The sequence below is a fragment of the Prionailurus viverrinus genome, chromosome C1, assembly GCF_022837055.1.
Source record: "Prionailurus viverrinus isolate Anna chromosome C1, UM_Priviv_1.0, whole genome shotgun sequence".
NCBI classification, from domain to species: domain Eukaryota; kingdom Metazoa; phylum Chordata; class Mammalia; order Carnivora; family Felidae; genus Prionailurus; species Prionailurus viverrinus.
In genome coordinates, this window is record NC_062568.1 from 64699376 (window position 1) to 64716621 (window position 17246).

The 17246-nt window shown below is 35.1% G+C and overlaps 1 long non-coding RNA gene across 1 annotated transcript; it reads right to left on the reverse strand.

Moving 5' to 3' along the window:
* Positions 1-1933: 1933 nt before the first annotated feature.
* LOC125172887 (uncharacterized) lies at positions 1934-15471 on the reverse strand. The gene is made up of 3 exons (XR_007154862.1): positions 15356-15471; positions 6654-6775; positions 1934-4562 (listed from the first exon to the last, which is right to left on the reverse strand). It is a non-coding gene; the product is annotated as an uncharacterized LOC125172887 (long non-coding RNA).
* Positions 15472-17246: the final 1775 nt, after the last annotated feature.

A 17246-nucleotide genomic window follows, 5' to 3' on the forward strand; every position in this document is an offset into this window, starting at 1 on the left:
TTAGAGTTCTCATTTATAGAACATTGGTTGAATAAACTCCATTCAATTCACAGAATTGAACAACGAAGAGGATAGAATAAAAATTATCTCTATGAATCCTATCATGTTACTTCCAGGACATATTATAAAGTGAAAAAATGAGGTGGGGAAAAATATTTACTATGCTACTTTTTGTTTAAGAGTAAAAGGTGAATAAGATATTAATTGATAGATATTTTTATGATGGCTACTTCTTAAAAAAGGACATTCAGAATGGAACCAACAGATATAAAAGAAGATGGTTGCATGGGGTGGGGGGTGGTGGGATTGAGGGGAAGGGGAAGGGTAGAGAGTAAGACTCTTCTAACTATATTATTTTACTCTGGAACTATGTAAATAATTTACTGTAAACTACATAAAGAATTTCCATGTTTAAAAGTAAATTAGAAGTAAGTGGCTGGCTCAGTTGGTAGAGCATGCAACTTGATCTTGGGGTTGTGAAGAGACTACCTAAAAATAAAATCTTGAAAAGAAAAAGGTAAATAAGAAAAATGCAAAAAATGCAAACTGCAATGTGAAAAACAAACAGAAACAAAAGAATGTAAAACTATGTTGATAACATAATCACACAGAAGAATTAACCTGCTTGATCAAAAGTGGAATTAATACACTTTTAAACATAGCTCTCTGATGGTACCTCCTGGGTGGATGTACTCTAAAGACAAAACAGCAACAGAAACAACAAAACCAGGAAAAACTGCAAAGAAAACATAACATAGTCTGATATTTGTAGTGCTAGGAATGTAGCAATTATCTGAGTATATATATTATAAGCCTGAGCAAACAAAGGGACATATTGATACTATTGAGAACTAGGTTCTTACCATGGGAGAAGTGAGTACAAATATGAAATAGAAAAGGAAACAAAGAACCTTGTGGAGTGGGATTGGTATTAGAGGTATAGCTTCTTGTTAAAAAACAAAAAAACAAAAAACAAACCAAAAACAAAAAAAAAAAACCTCTATCTCTATCATCTATCTATCTAGCATCCATCTACCTATCATCTATCTATCATCTATCTATCTATCTATCTATCTATCTATCTATCTATCTCTATCATCTATCTCTCTATCTAACTAGATGCTAGCTAGCAGTGCATCTCTTAACAGTGCCCATTAACAGGAACTAGAATTCTGGTCGGTATCCAGTACCCACATCTTGTTTTTTCAATATTATTCCCCACTGAAAGAAACCAGAGCTTCTTAGAGAAGTGAATAGGGGTGGAACAGGGAATGTACAAGTTAGGAACATTCCAGACAAAAAGTAAAGGAGCCCTTCAAGACATATGGAGATTGGAAAGGACACAGAAACCAGCTTAAAGGAGTGTTCACTGGAATTTACTTCGAATTTCAAAGAAGAAACCATACCTTAAGAATGACAAAATCTAGCAGATGCCACCTTGACCAAGGCAGCAGATTTGGCACTGGACACACTGACTTATAAGCCTCCCAATATGATGTATGGAGAAGGAAGCAATACGGCCTGTGTAGCATTCCTTATAAAAAAGTTTACCTGAATCTGATCAGGAGGAAATAATCAGAAAACTAAAATCAAAAGACATTCTGCAAAACAATTGTCACAGGTGTTAAAAATGTCAATGTTAGGAAAGATTAAAATAAAACAAAACAAAAACAAACTAACTAAAAAACCAACCAACCCTGGAGAAATGGTCTAGATTATATACAACTAAAGAGCTATCATGAATAAATGTTGGCATTGATAACAGAACACATCTGATATAAAACTCATTATGAGAACATAATTAGTGATCAGTGATGAAATAAAAATAAAACATAGATTTTATTAATTGAATATTTGATAACATAAAGAATGATAAGCTTTTACTTTGGAAAGTACAAAAGAATACAAAGAATAAAATAAAAACCACCAATAATCTCTTTCCCATGAGAACTCTTCTTAATATTTTAGTGTATGTTCTTCCAATCTTTTTTCTGCTTACTTTTTATTTTTTAAACACAGTTTGGCTCCTTCTCTGTGCACTACTTTCCATTTAACACAATGCCATTTCCAAATATCCCTGAATATTATGTATGACTTTGTTCTTACGAGCAGCGTAGTATCCTATGATGTAGATCTATCTAGTTTTGTGTGGTTTTAACTTTCTAGGTTAGTGTAACAAGATTATTCTAAGCTTAAGTTTACTTTTTCAGAGATGCTTTTTTGTTCCCCCTAGATTCTGGTGTGCATGTTTGTAAATAAAAGGGGGCGTTAGTTAGACCAAATAATTTAAAACCTAGAAATAGTCCATTTACAAAATAAATGAAACCAGCAGCCATATCACACTAACAATTTCACATTTGACCTGCTTTTCTTTGTAAATTATTAAGTCTGGTGCTCATTAGCAGAAGACATCCAGCATCAAATGGAAATGTTGCTTGAAATAACAAGAATGTTAGTACTGGAATTTTCTCTGCTGATATCTGTGCTTCTTCTGTTAAAAGAAATAAGGAAGTTTCTTAAGCTGTATAATTGGAAGCATAGCTTAGGGACTGCATTGAGACAGGGTAATTGGCAAAGCCAATCTCTCAAGCTCAGTTTTGGCCTGGGCTTATGCACAAAAAATACCCCCTGCCCTGGGATGGGGGGTGCTCTGGCAGGTCCCCCTCTCACACTTCCGGTACCTTTCCATTATAACTGGTTCCCTAGTTCCTGAAGTGAGATTCTATCTCCTCACACTTCATCCATACTGTGCTCATGCACTCCCATGCTTCATGCTGAGCTGAGCACTTCTTATTGTAGAGTGTTTATTTCCCCAACAACTAGGTAAGCACAATTTCTTTGAAATCATATATGCAGACTTATAAACTAATCAGTCCAACTACATATCTATAATTCACCAAAAAAAAAACCCACCACTTTTTAAAATATTTCATAGATAGATTAAAGTAAGAACCTACCTTAACTGTAAACGTAACACATTTACGTTGATAATATTTGGACTTTAAGACTCATTTCTTTCTGTATTATGTATAAAAACAATGTACTCTCTTTGCATGTTACAGGAAAGTCAGAGCAGAGCTTTCTATTCGTGTTCAGGAGGACAGAAAGACAGAATTCAAGCATTGATGTGTTTTAATTTATTTTTCAATTTAATTTAATTAACTGCGAGGGAAACAAAAAGTAACTATTTTCCCTGTCTTTTCCTCCCATATGCCTCACACCCCTCCAGCATAAGGATAACCAGTTCTGCCCAATAAAGTTGGCGGCGTTAATTATTGCTGCATCACCTGGCTGCTATAAGAGGCTCACTGCAGTGATGGCTGGCTGCCTGACAAACGACATTCTTTCTTCTTAGCCTTTCTCATTCTTCTTTCATTAGCTGCATGTGAAGTTGTCACATATATTTTTATAAGAAGGCTTCTTCATGAGAACCCAATTCATTCAGTATTATATCTAGCCTGAAATTCTGGGCATCACATGCTTCTGTGCATTTCAAGAAACTTTATTTTTAGCTGGTCCTTTTTGTGCCCTGTCAGCACTTACGGCTTTCCTCCCTCTTGTAGCTAGGCAGTAAGGAAGGAAGGGCTAATAGCTAAGAAGATATATCCATTCAGAAAGAAGAGTCTCATGAATCCTTGGGGTGACTGTGCCAATCCTGCTATGCCAAATATTTATGTAGCAGCCTATAAATAAGAATCATTCAGTTGGAGTTATTTCCATTCTTACCAAAGGTCAACATTTCCTTTTATAGATTTTGTTTAAGTCTGTGTTTACACTCACAAAGCACTGATTTTAGCTTCTGTCCCTTGATCATCCAGAATGATCCAGCCACAAGGTAGTTCTAATATTCTGGGAAGAAAGTACTGGTAGACTTCAGTCGTAATGCAGTCCATAAAATTAGCAGGCTTTCTTGGGTCACACTCTATCCCTCTTACTCCTGAAAATAATTTGTCAAACTATCCACACAACCAGAAAATATGAATTACTTTTAGGCTTTCTTAGGGTGGAGTGGGGAGGAAAGGAATTTACCAAGACCAGTGAAAAATAGTGTGGCTACTACTTTGGAAAGTGATTTGATTTGAGCCTAACCCTTAAGTTTTTGGAAGAAAGCAGATTGGTCTGAAGGACAAAACCTGAAGTAACTGATTAGTAACTCTGCGAACAGAAGATCTGAGATAATCACTGGCAGTGCTCTTTGGTGAAAACAATTAGGAAATGAATGAATATGCTCATTGGCTTCACAACTCCAGCCTACCACCAATCGCAACAAGGAAACGTATTTGTCGAACAATTGTGTTCTTCTCATAAATTGAATTGGTTGTTACGCCAAGAAAATCAAAACTAGCTGAATACCCGCTACCTTTGTTGTCTACAACTATACTCTAAAAGTAGAACGTTCCATCAAAATTAAATGCTGTGAAATTCTAAAAGACAGTAAGGCTGGCATAGTCTTTGTTTTTCAGTGGCTGTTGAAGTGGCAACAGAGCAAGTTCTGGAGTTAATCATGGGCAGCCAACAGAAGAAGGAGCAGATGATTTCTTTCAGCATCCAGAGTCAAAATTCTGAGCTCACCAATCCAACAAAAAAAGGCGCGAATAAGGAAATTACATTAGAACACTTCGCAATAATAAGTCTCCCACTGGTCTGTGTTTGGAGACCTCCTTTCCCTTGTGCTCTTTCTTTTGGGCCATTTCTGGGAAACTTGCATATTCTTTCCATTCTATGGGTGACTATCCTTAACATTTTAACAGGTATGTTAAAATAACTTTAAAGTTAATCATCATTTCTATCCTACTCACCCACCCAATGGTACAAAACAAATATAGAATTATTTAACCTGAATATTTTCTTCTACCTTGTTGGGTATTTTTGTCTGGTATTTATTTTTTCTCTCTTTTTAATACCATAAATAATTATTATTTTTATAGAGTTGGTGTTAACATAAATTTACCCACATATTTACCAATAATTGTGCACATTCTTCCATTCTATATCATTCACTTTCCTTAATTTTTTTTTTCTTTTTCTTAAACTACATCTATTAGAAGTTTTAATGAAGTCTATTGAAGGTAGGCTCTCTTAGTTTTATCTGAAAATGTATTTTATCTTACTCTCAAATGTAAGTTAAAGTAGGTTTATAGTCTTAAAGTTATTTTCTTTTAGTAAATTGAAGATATTGTTCCACTAACATCTGGCTTCTATTGTTCTTATTAAAAAGTTATCTTTCCATCTAAATGCTAACTGCAGACAATCTGTCATTATTTTTAACAACTTTTAAGATATTCTAGATATTCTCTTTGTCTTCACTAATAGGCTTTCTATGATATATTCAATATTTTATTTCCCTGTTTGGACTTTGTAGAGTTTCCTGAATCTGAGAATTCATGTCTTCGGTTACTAAAAATATTGACCCATTATCTCTTCAAATATTGTCTCTCTTGCATTGTATTTTCTCGTTCCAGAATTTTGAAACGCATTAGATGTTTCTATTATTGTCTAATATCTCGTGGTTCCTATCTCATTACTTCCTTAGATTTTAGATCAATATCTCAGTTTACTAGGGGCGCCTGGGTGGCTCAGTCGTTTAAGTGTGCAACTTCAGCTCAGGTCATGACCGGTGATTTGTAAGTTCGAGCCCAGCATTGAGCTCTGTGCTGACAGCTTAGAGCCTGGAGCCTCCTGCAGATTCTGTGTCTTCTCTCTCTGCCTCTCCTATGCTCATACTCTGTCTCTCTCTGTCTCTCAATAATAAAGAAATGTTAAAAAAATTAATGTCTCAGTTTACTAATTACATTCAGGTGTGTATAACATACCTGATGTTTATGTGATCCACTGATTTCAATAATTATATGTCTGTTGTAGATATCATATGTGTGCTTTTGTTTTGCATTCAGGTTGTAATATCTGACTACTTTTAAAAGGTTCGTGTTCTTTGCATTCAACTTTAAACACGATTTCTTCATATGCTGTATCTTATTTTTCTAATTCTGCTGATGGTGATTTCTGCTCACTGACTCTTACTCATGGCGATTTATTTCTTAGCATGTCTAATAATTTTGGATTATGAGCTTGTATTCAGTTATTCTTTATTGAACTGCTATAAGACTAGGTTGAGATGCATCCTTTCAAAAATAATTTGTGTTTGATACTTCCATATACTTGAGATATCACAACAGAAAGAAAGAGAGAAAGAAAGAAAAAGAAATCCAAAGGAATAGGAAATTAAGAAATAAATTTTAGTCCTATATACATATCTAAGTCTTAAGACATTTATATTCTTTTCCTTGGTTAGTATTATTAGAATATTATATGGATAGGAAGCAGAATGATTTAGTTTTGCCATACTTTTTTATGTTACTCTCTATATATTGACTAAAGGCCAACACTTATAAATTCTGAGCCAGACTATTGTCTCTTCTAGGTTTTCTTTGCAAGTTCAGTCATATGGAATATTTCTAGCCATCATCCCTACTGAATGAAAGACTTCACAAAGTCAGTTTCAAATGATTGAAAGATTGGAAAGAGTGTGAATAGGTTGCCATTAGTAAAAATAGGCCAGCCCCATGCTAATAATGTATTTTAAAAGTTTAATACATTGACAAATATATAAGAATATAAGTCATATGAACTCTATAGTTTTCTAAGAAACCCACCTGAAATTATCTTTGGTGTTTTTCAAGAGCAAATTGTCTTGTTTTCTCCTGTTATTAGTGGCACATTATGGTTCCACCATGTACGATTAAGTTATTTTTTCTTGGCCTAAGTTTAAAAGCACCTATAAAATAAATAAAATAGAGATAATTATCCTTATATGGTTGTTACAAAGATTGGATATTATAATGAATATCAGATCTTTAGTCCCCATTCAAAGTTAGCAAGAGATCCCTTACTTTTGAGAGACTTGAAAGCTTTGCAAACAAACTTAAGCTTTGATGTAAAAAATTTTTAGGACCAAAACATGTTAGATCATGGTTCTCAGGAACAAATAATTTATATTTCAAAACAGTAAGAAGAAGAGGCTCTTCCACTTTCTTGGAGGGAGCAAAACTATTACCATCTAAGAAGAATCTGATATCTAATTTGATGTGTTTTAAAGCAGTGCCTTGAGGACATGTGAGTATAACATAGCCACATTTTGACATGCTAATATTTTGACACAATTTTGTAAGATTCTTATAATTCCTTTTCAGGTATTATATGAGCTGATTTTAGTTTGTGATAACTATTCACTATCAGTATTATTTCAAATTGACCATTTGACTACATCAAGAGTAAATGTGGTAGTCCCTTCAAATTGACCAATTGACTATATTACATCAAGAGTATCACAGGTAAATGTGGTAGTCCCTTCAAATACAAATAAAGGTAAATGTGGTCATTTTGAAATAAACAATCTGTTTAGATGGCAGTGAAAGATGGGATGTATGAAATAATACATATCATCTGGAGAACATTATACATTTACCCATGAAAACAAATCAAACTTGTTTTAGATTTGTCAAATGTCATGAACTCATTTTAAAATGGTAAGTTTGAGTAAATACTCAACACTTATAAATTACTGTTAGATAATGAAAAGATTAGTCTTTTTATGAATTATTTGAACTTCTTTTTAAGATGCCATTAAGTGTTTCTGAGATATTTTTAAAGAAACTGTTGAATCCATTAAGAATTTTTGATGAAGTTCTTTTAGGCCAACTAAAAAAAAATTACACACACACACAGCAACAACAAAAGCAATAGATCCTGAAAGCAACACTTTGCTATTGTCAAGAATTTATTTAGAAGCCCTGTAGTTATCATTTTGTAAGGCCCCCAGGTTCTGAGGAAAAGTCCTCTTACCACTAATTATTGTACTATTTCTGGTCCTCAGTCACATCTAAATAGTCTTGAACCAATATTATCGTTAAGACAGGGAAACTAAAGTGTATGCGATGGTATTGGATTGTTTTTTCACACCAACAGGGACGAGAACCTTAAACATAATAACAGGAACAAAAAATTGTTCTAGGGAATCCCAGTGACATTACAATCAGAGATTAAATGTTAAATATATTGGAGGCGGGCAAGCCCATATATTTTGTCATAACTGCAGAAGCAAAATAGATGTGACCTAAATTGGACCAATGGGCAAGGAGTCTGAGTTTTCTCACTTTATCAACAAGAGAACTAGATGGCAGGTTTGAATAGTTGTCTTTGATAACCATTAAGAAAGCATAGACAAAATGCAGCTTGCTAAGACTGTTTTGCTGGCCTCGGCTGGATCAGGAGACACTACTGCTTTGAAACCTATCAGATCCAGGGATACAGAGGACCTAAAACAATGTTTCCTGCAACATGGAATCTCTGTCCACCTAGGACCAACAAAATTTAGTTCAATTTGCCATGTAAAATTTTATTCTCTGACCTTCAAATACAGACACATATAAAACACTTTTAATGCAGCTTATATACAAAAAAGGAATCAGAATAATTTTAAGAGACAATGGCATAAAGGATTTGCTCAGAAATCAGGCTGGATGAGGGGCACCTGGATGACTCAGTTGGTTAAGCACCTGACTCTTGGTTTAGGCTTAGGTCATAATCTCAAGGTTCATGAGTTCAAGCCCTGCGTTGGCCTCTGCAGCTGCCAGCATGGAGCCTGCTTGGGATTCTGTCTCTCCCTCTCTCTCTCTGTCCCTCCTCCACTCACGTGGTCTTTGTATATCTCCAAATAAATAAATATACTTAAGAAAAGAAATTAGGCTGGAAGAGCATAGGAGGAAAATCATAGCTTTGTTACCAGTACTGTCTACATCTACTAAAATAGGGAAAACTTGGAATTACATAATGTTTAATCTCATGGGTAGAAGTTTTGCACTTGATCTAATTATTCTCTCTAACTCATCTCTCATAAGAGAGAACATAAAAAAGGTAGAAAGGAGAAATTAAACTTTATTATCCCTTTCTACTCAAATAGATCTCGTGATGTTACTCCTGTGTATACATTTCAGAACTGCATATACTTTCAGGAACCTTATGATTACAAAATAGAGTGTAAAAGTCATCCCACCAGAAGTCAGCCATTGAGTACTTCTGAATTTTTTTTTACCTCCTCTTTTATAAGAAGAAATAGATCTTAGATAACTAACATGAAAGGTTGACCTTCCTACTATAGATTTTTTTTGTTTATTGTCTGTTCATTTATTTTTTGTTCTTGGGTGATAGAAAGCAAATCAAAAAAGGTGGTGGTTACTTGTGTTGCCATGAAACTATAGAAGCACTAGAAATTCTCTAATACTGATTGAGTGCAGCAATAACTGTATCTTTAAAGCCCTACCTGCAGACACACATTCTGAAAATAGATCCCTTGGTAGTGTTCTCAGACAAGGTCTTCCTTTTTTGGTCAGCTGCAGGAGGATCCAAGCTCTTACACTTATATTTTTGATTTGTTAAGAAGAAATAAAATATATACAAGATATATTGTAGTTGAATTCTACCAAATCCAAGGTTTTTCAACTTTAACACTTTTTGCATTGAAGTTAATTGAGTACCAGGGAATAAAATGAGGCATCAAGTCTTTATTATCTACCTTCAGACACGCTTGATATAAAACCAGGGTTTAAAACCCTCTCCCAATACTTCCACTCCTTACTTGCACCGCCTGCAATTTTGAAGGAGCAGACAATACCCAAGCTCACTTTAAGGGATTTTGAGACCCAATAGGAAAAGATTACAGCAATTAGGTAAGTCAAGAACATTAAGAAATATACGTAGCAGTGCTAACTCCTATGGGTGTTAAGAAAGAGAAAATGTTTTCTGTGGCTTGGAAAAGGTGAAATGTGAGCTCCATTATGATGACATAATGTTATTTTAAGGATGGGTGAGGAAAGGACTTTATAGCCAGAGGAATGGAGATAAGCAAACAGAATCTAGACTAGAGACCAGTCTCATTGGAAGACCTCAGTATCTCTATTTAAAAGTTAAGAAAATAGAAGTATCAAGAACGTGGGATGTTTGCCTGGGATCACACATCTAATAAGTGACACTACCTGGATTTCCAACACTGTCATAACACTTTGCCAATGAGGAGCCCAAGGTTTGCCTCCTGGGGAGCAGACAGAGAAATTAGCCTGCTAATTTAATTAGAGGCAGGGCCTCTACTTAAAACCCATTCCTCCCACCCATTCCTATTTCTCAGTAGATGTTTTGTTTTATTTTATTCCCTCAGTAGACTTTCATTCTGATTTCCTTTATTTTTCTTTTCATTATTTTTTTCCATTTCCATTTTATTTTTCATTCTCAAGCTTTCTTACATTTTTTTAAATGTTTGTTTATTTTTTGAGAGAGAGAGAGATAGAGTGTGAGCAGGGGGAGAGGCAGAGAGAGAGGGAGACACAGAATCTGAAGCAGACTCCAGGCTCTGAGCTTTCAGCACAGAGCCTGATGCGGGGCTCAAACTCACAAGCTGTGAGATAATGACCTGAGCCAGATTTGGATGCTTAACCAGCTGAGCCACCCAGGCGCCCCTCAAGCTTTCTTAAATTAAGACTCTTATTAAGACTCGATTTCAGGATTCTCTGGCCACTGAGAAACACAAAAATTACTTTTTCTCTTACTTTTTGGTCTGCCTCATTCCGAGATTTCCTCTGAGAATGAAGGACAAAGAGCAAGTGAAGGACTGCAGCCCGAGCTGGACTGGCTAATTATAGCTTTGAAGGGATCTGATGGGAGCCTCCCATCAGCTTGAGTACAGGGCTCAGCTTTAACCTTCATAGTTCACGCACATATAGCACCATAGAAACTGCTCCCTCTATAGATGTCCCCCTTCCTGTGTCACTTTTGCTTCCTTCTCCTCTTACACTTTCCTAGTCTAAATTTTCTGTCTCTCCCAACCTTTCATCTTGGTACATTTCCCTTTCCTTTTTATTTTACCCTACTTCTTTCCTTCTCCCTCAAAAATATGTAATGTATATGTGTGTATGTATATATATATATATATATATATATGTATGTACATATATATAGTTGTACTATATGTATACATACATATATATAGTTGTACTATAATTTAAAATACTTTTTGCATTTATTTAAAAGGATCTTTCTTTCAAAATGTTAAGCAGGGTTTTCTTTACCCTTTTGCCTCTCAGAAAGAATTGATCTACATGGGTTTATCTTGGAACTGCTTTTACTCATCCTGTTAAAAGATAAACTGAGGCATTTAAAAATTTTGGACAGTTTATTTCAGCAAAAATGGATTTGAATTGGACAGCATCCAATCTAGTAGGTTGAAAGGAGCTCTGAGGAGCTATACAAAATGAAAGACTTTTATTTGCAGAAGGAAGCAGGAACAAGGGAGTCATTCTGGGCGAAAATGTGGGGGGTTGGCTATTGCAAGCTTGCTTTCTTGTAGGGGATGGCAGGGGTCTATGAGGTAGATTACCTAACTAGTGCTGATCAGATAATTCCCAAGTGACTTGATTTCAAATTCCATTTCTGGGAAAGCCAAACCTGTAATTATGCCTCTATTTGGTCACCTAAGGCTTAGCCTAAGCGACTCCACTTGGAGTCTGTTTTGTTTTTAACAAACCTATCCCCCTTCATTCAGTATTTTGATTTCCCACAAAGAAAAAAAAACATCTTATTTGAAACTTTTTAGATAAATAAATACATGGATGCTAAAAAGTAGCATCCTTCCCCTACAAAAAAAAGAAAGAAAAAAAAAAACTCTTTAACGTTCATTTTAACTTCTACTCCTATTTTTTAAAGTTTAGGAAACTGTTTTATCAACATTTGTTTCATCTTTAATAATTTATTGGCGCTTCTGTTTTTCCCCAAGCATGGGCCATTGATTCCATGTTATGCTACACACATACACACACTCACAAAGCAATCACATAATTTGCAAAGTAATGATGAAACAGCAACAGATTGATTCATGCAAGACTTCAAAGCCTTTAATATGGTAATATGCATTGTGAATGTGCATTAATTCTTCATTTTCTTTTTCTCATAGCATTTCATGATAGAGCTAGTGCTCTACAAACATCCTGTGGGAAATGGTGTTTATGTATATATTATACAAAATAAGTAAATATCTCTATTAACTACATATCTCTTCTTTGACTACATAATAATAACAAAAGATTCCATTAAAGCTCTGCCAGAAAAAAAAATGAATCTAAACCAAGAAGTGCAGTATTGGTATTGTAGTGTGACCTAGCAGTACCTTAGAGAATCTATTCTAGGTTTCATGCTCCCTTGGTTCTTATGTTAAGAGTTAAAATATAGATTTGAGTTATAAACAGAGCTGACACACTAACAAAAATAGAACTTAAAATGGTCCATACCTATTTTTCCAAGACACCTTGAAAGGAAATTTTATACGGTAAAGATTTTGAGATTTAATTTAGAGATTAAAAAAACAGTAACATTTATCTATTAATAATTGGTACATCTGACTCTCAACGTTTGGTAGTTATCTTTATGGCACCTGATGTCTTTTTCCCAAAATGGAATTAGAATCTGACGACCATGTGTTCTCAGTATAAACACAGATATACACAGGCATACACAAAGATTGTAACAAGACTGCTTTACTGCCTTCTGCTATGTCTGCATCAGCTGGAATCTACATTTTTTGAAGTTGCTAAGTAAATTGAAAAGCCAGAAAAATTATGTCAAAAATAATATTTTTCCAATCTATGCATTGTGGATGATAAAATAGTATTTCTTTTAGGTACTCTTTTCTGAGTAGATCTCCACCTTTCCTCAACCTTGAAGGAAATTATGTTTTTTCAATTATAGACTCAGGTTGTATGTTTGCTGAGGGTTAAACAGATATTTAATAAATGTGCCATATTCAAAATGTGTTATCTTTCAAATCAGTTTAAGCCTCTCCTTGAAAATGGAGGCATGCTCATAGTTCTCCATTTTGGATTATTAATCTACATTAAACGTGACCCTTGCCAAAACTGATTAAGGTATTTTAACCTTCAGAGAGAAACATTAAGCATAGTCTATGTCAGGATGCTGACCTAATTTTTGAAACTTCAACAACACCAGTGACATCTTTGCAATTAATACAGCATCAAGCTTCCTTCAACGGGCTTCAAAGGGACATGATGCTAAATCTGCAAAGACCTTCCAAGGTGGAAATTAGAAAATTAATAGAGGTGACCATGGGTTCAAGAGACTATATTTCTGTTTTCTTTTTTTGCTCCCCTCTTAGCTCCTACTGGGAAATCCCACACAGAGATGTTAATCCAAATTCCACCAGAACTTGCCTCAATATTTTCATGATGATTCATCAATGAAAAATCTTGTAGGATACAGGGTTTGGAACTAAGTCAGTGTTCGAATGGTTATCTTAGAATGGGTACAAAGGGTACAAAATTTCCTTAACTTTACTCTATCATTTGATGCTGACACATTGGATTTCATCACAGTTTTATATCTAAGGAACCCAATATGTTTCAAATGCTTTATCTCCTTTTTCCTCCTTCTTCATAGCATCATTTCAACAAAGACACGAAGTATTATTTCTATTGTAAGAGAGGTCACATTGCACCAGGGAGTTTATAGAAAAGCTGGTCCTGTGCCATTCTAAATTTAGCAAGAAGATCCCAGTATGCACAGACATTTTGGTCTACATGATTGCTGGAGAGTCTGGGGCTTTGTTACAGAAGCTTATGAAAATAAATGTAACCCTCCACTACAGAAGCAACGAAGTACCCTTGAGTATCTCTAGACTCTGTTTAATTGAAGCTTTTCCCAGCAAAGCAACTGCTCTTTAAACATACAAAATTCCAGCCATATCTACACATAGTAATCAGGCTGCAGAGGGCAGAAAGAGTGGAGGAGACAGTCCCTAAGGCAGTGTGAGTTCTATACAGAACCTAAAAGCTGGTACTTCTCTTGGAGCCAGAAATAAAGCATTCCATTGGCAGTAATAACTGGGAATAGCTGCTGAACTGTGCCCTCTTGAAAATGTGTTTTAAGGTTGCCTTCAATGGGAAGAAATGCATGATGTTAATAAGCACTAAATGATAATGAGACACTGTTTTATACATAATATTTAAAGACTGTACCATAAAAGACTGACATAGAAATTATGAATCAGGAGACTACAAAATGAATCCTATAAACAGAATTGTTTTGTCCTTCTTATATTTTTTTGTTTTAATTTGAGTTAGTTTCTAACATTTAAAAATTGGTAGGGTTTCACTCAAGGAACCATTTTCTGCCATCTCTTAAAAATTGGAGGACCTGAACAATCTAAGTGTCTATTGATGGATGAGTTGATAAAAAAATATGTGGTGTGTATATGTGTATAAACACGCATGTACACATTCTCTCTCTCTTTCTCTCTCTCTCTCACACACACACACACATACATTTCAGCCATGGAAAAGAGGGAAATCCTATCATTTGTGACAAAGTGGATGGACCTTGAGGGCATTATGCTAAGTGAAATAAGTCAAACAGAGAAAGATGAATACTGTATGGCCTCACATGAAATCTAAAAACATCAATCTCATGGAAATGGAGATTAGAATGGTGACTTCCCGAGGCAAAAGAGTTGGGGGAAAGAAGGAGTTGTTGGTCAGAGTACAAATTCTCAATATAAATGAACAAGTTCTGAGATCTAAGGGACAGCATGGTGACTTTAGTTAACAAAACCCTAATGCATACTTGAAAGTTGCTATGAGAGTAGAGCTTTAATGTTCTCGCTGTAACAACGAAGTGGTAATTATGTGAGGTGAAGGATGGCTTAACTAACTTTATTGTAGTAAACATTTTGTTAATATATATGTCAGCATGTCATTACATTGCATACCTAAACACAATGCTACATGTCAATTGTATCTCAATAAAGTCGGGAACGCATTAAAAAATTAAATTGGAAGACAGGGCAATTGTGGGCCAACATTACTTCAGGTCAACAATGAGCTGAAGCTCACATCACTTTACTCCCTATATTTGGTCTGTTTTGCATGTTATTTGAGCATCTGAATTCACAAATCCTGTTCTAAGAGTTGCTTGAGATATATATAAAAACTGCCTCAGATATCACCTAGAGGCTCCAAATAGTATACACATAGTGACTTCTAGAAGAAGAGATCTAGAAACATAAGGATTTAAATCACTGTAATTTGTCATAAAGGAAGCCCAGAAGCAGGTATGACAAGTACATTACAGAATTAATGTGGAAAAATTAGATAATACCTGTTAAGTACGCGCAACCACGGCTGGCACGTAACAGGTATTCAGTAAATAATCCTTAAAGGAATTATATTAAAACCATCAAAGGTTATATTAAAACCACTAAACAACTAATCTAATGTGAATATTTAAGTATTGCAAAACTCACACTCAGGAATGACCGAAGCCTTGTGAATCTACATTCCTCATCATGAACACTTAAGATTGCCATGGGGCGCCTGGGTGGCTCCGTCGGTTGGGCGTCCTACTTCAGCTCAGGTCATGGTCTCATGGTCTGTGAGTTTGAGCCCCGTGTCAGGCTCTGTGCTGACAGCTTGGAGCCTGCTTCGGATTCCGTGTCTCCCTCTCTCACTGCCCCTCCTTCACTCATGCTCTGCCTCTTTGTCAAAAATAAATAAACATTAAAAATAAATTTTTTTTAAATAATAATTTAAAAAAGATTGCCATACACATTCATCTGCTGGGGCTTTTTGAAAAGCCCTGGGATTTCAAGGAAGGTCCCTGGGTTTGGTGTACAATATAATGACCTGTCTCCTGAAACAGGCAGGGAGTTCTCTTCATGAAGATCTTAAGTCACAAAGAAATTGAACCCATAACTACTTTCAGTGACATAGAAACATTTAATATGTGACAGTTACATACAATATATTTTTGTAACACATTACATTTAATGTGCTCTCACATGCATTGACTCCTTCATGTCATATAACAATTCTGAAAAGTTGGCAAAGCATATATTCTTGCTCCTCTTAATAGTTTTTGATGATAAAAATGCATTTTGTCCAAGAACAAAAACAACAAAATCATTTGAAAAACCGTGAGTAGAACTTGGCCCATTTCCTTTTTTGTTAACATTTTTTAAAATATTTATTTATTTTTCAGAGAGAGAGAGACAAAGTGTGAGTGGGGGAGGGGCAGAGAGAGAGACACACACGGAATCCAAAGCAGGCTCCAGGCTCTGAGCTGTCAGCACAGAGCCCAACGGGTGGCTTGAACCCATGAACCATGAGATCATGACCTGAACAAGCAGAAGGCGGACACTCAACGGAATGAGCCACCCAGGTGCTCTGGGCCTCTTTTCTGCCAATAATAAAATTTTGGAATGCATTCTTTAAGTATCTAAATTATCTGCAATTGGGATAAATGTTAAAAGAGAAAATGGTACAATTGTTAAGAATGCAGATTCTTAACATTCTTACTCTGGGTGTTATCATTCCGGGTGTGTTGCTTAAGAGCCCACACCTTGCCAAGTTAATATATATTTTTAAGTGTTATTCTTCTCATTTGTAAAATGTACATAATTGTAGTTACATTACAGAATTGTGGAAAAAATGAGATGATATCTGTTTAGTATGTGCAACTGTGGCTGGCACATAACAGGTATTCAGCAAATAATCCTTAAAGGAATTATATTGAAATTCATAAGAATAGATAGAGAATTTGAATTTACCTACCTGGTTGAAAAACTGATTTAGGTTATTTTAATGTAACTTTCTCAAGAGCGTGTATGTAAAAAAAAAATGCTCAGTGTGGAATTTAACTTAGATAACTGAATATATACGTGCCAAGACTCCTATAAAGATGCCAGAATGGTACTTGGGAAACAAATTGCTGTTGGATTCTATTACTCTTTTTTGTGCTGCAAGATTTTTTTAAAACTCATTTTATTTTTGTTGACAGGATATTTTTAATACTTGAAATGCTGTCGGGCACAATGCTTTTTAACAGTTTATTTCACATTTGCATTAACAAATGGAAACATTCTAAACCAATGCTTTCTCCATTACAATTGTGAGATATTCTGTAAAGCTATAGGAAAGCTGCAATCTTCCTTTTAGTTTGCAGCAAGGGTGATTTTTTTCTTTCTGTCCTTCAGAATTGCTATAATTCTCTTACTGGGTAATGAGAAACAGGTGTACATGAGTCAAAACTCATTAAAATGAACACCAAGCCAGGCTCATATTTCTCTGTGTACCATGTAACAGATACAGTGTTCTCACATTTAAATAAGTATAAATGCTTAATTTTTGCCTGATTAT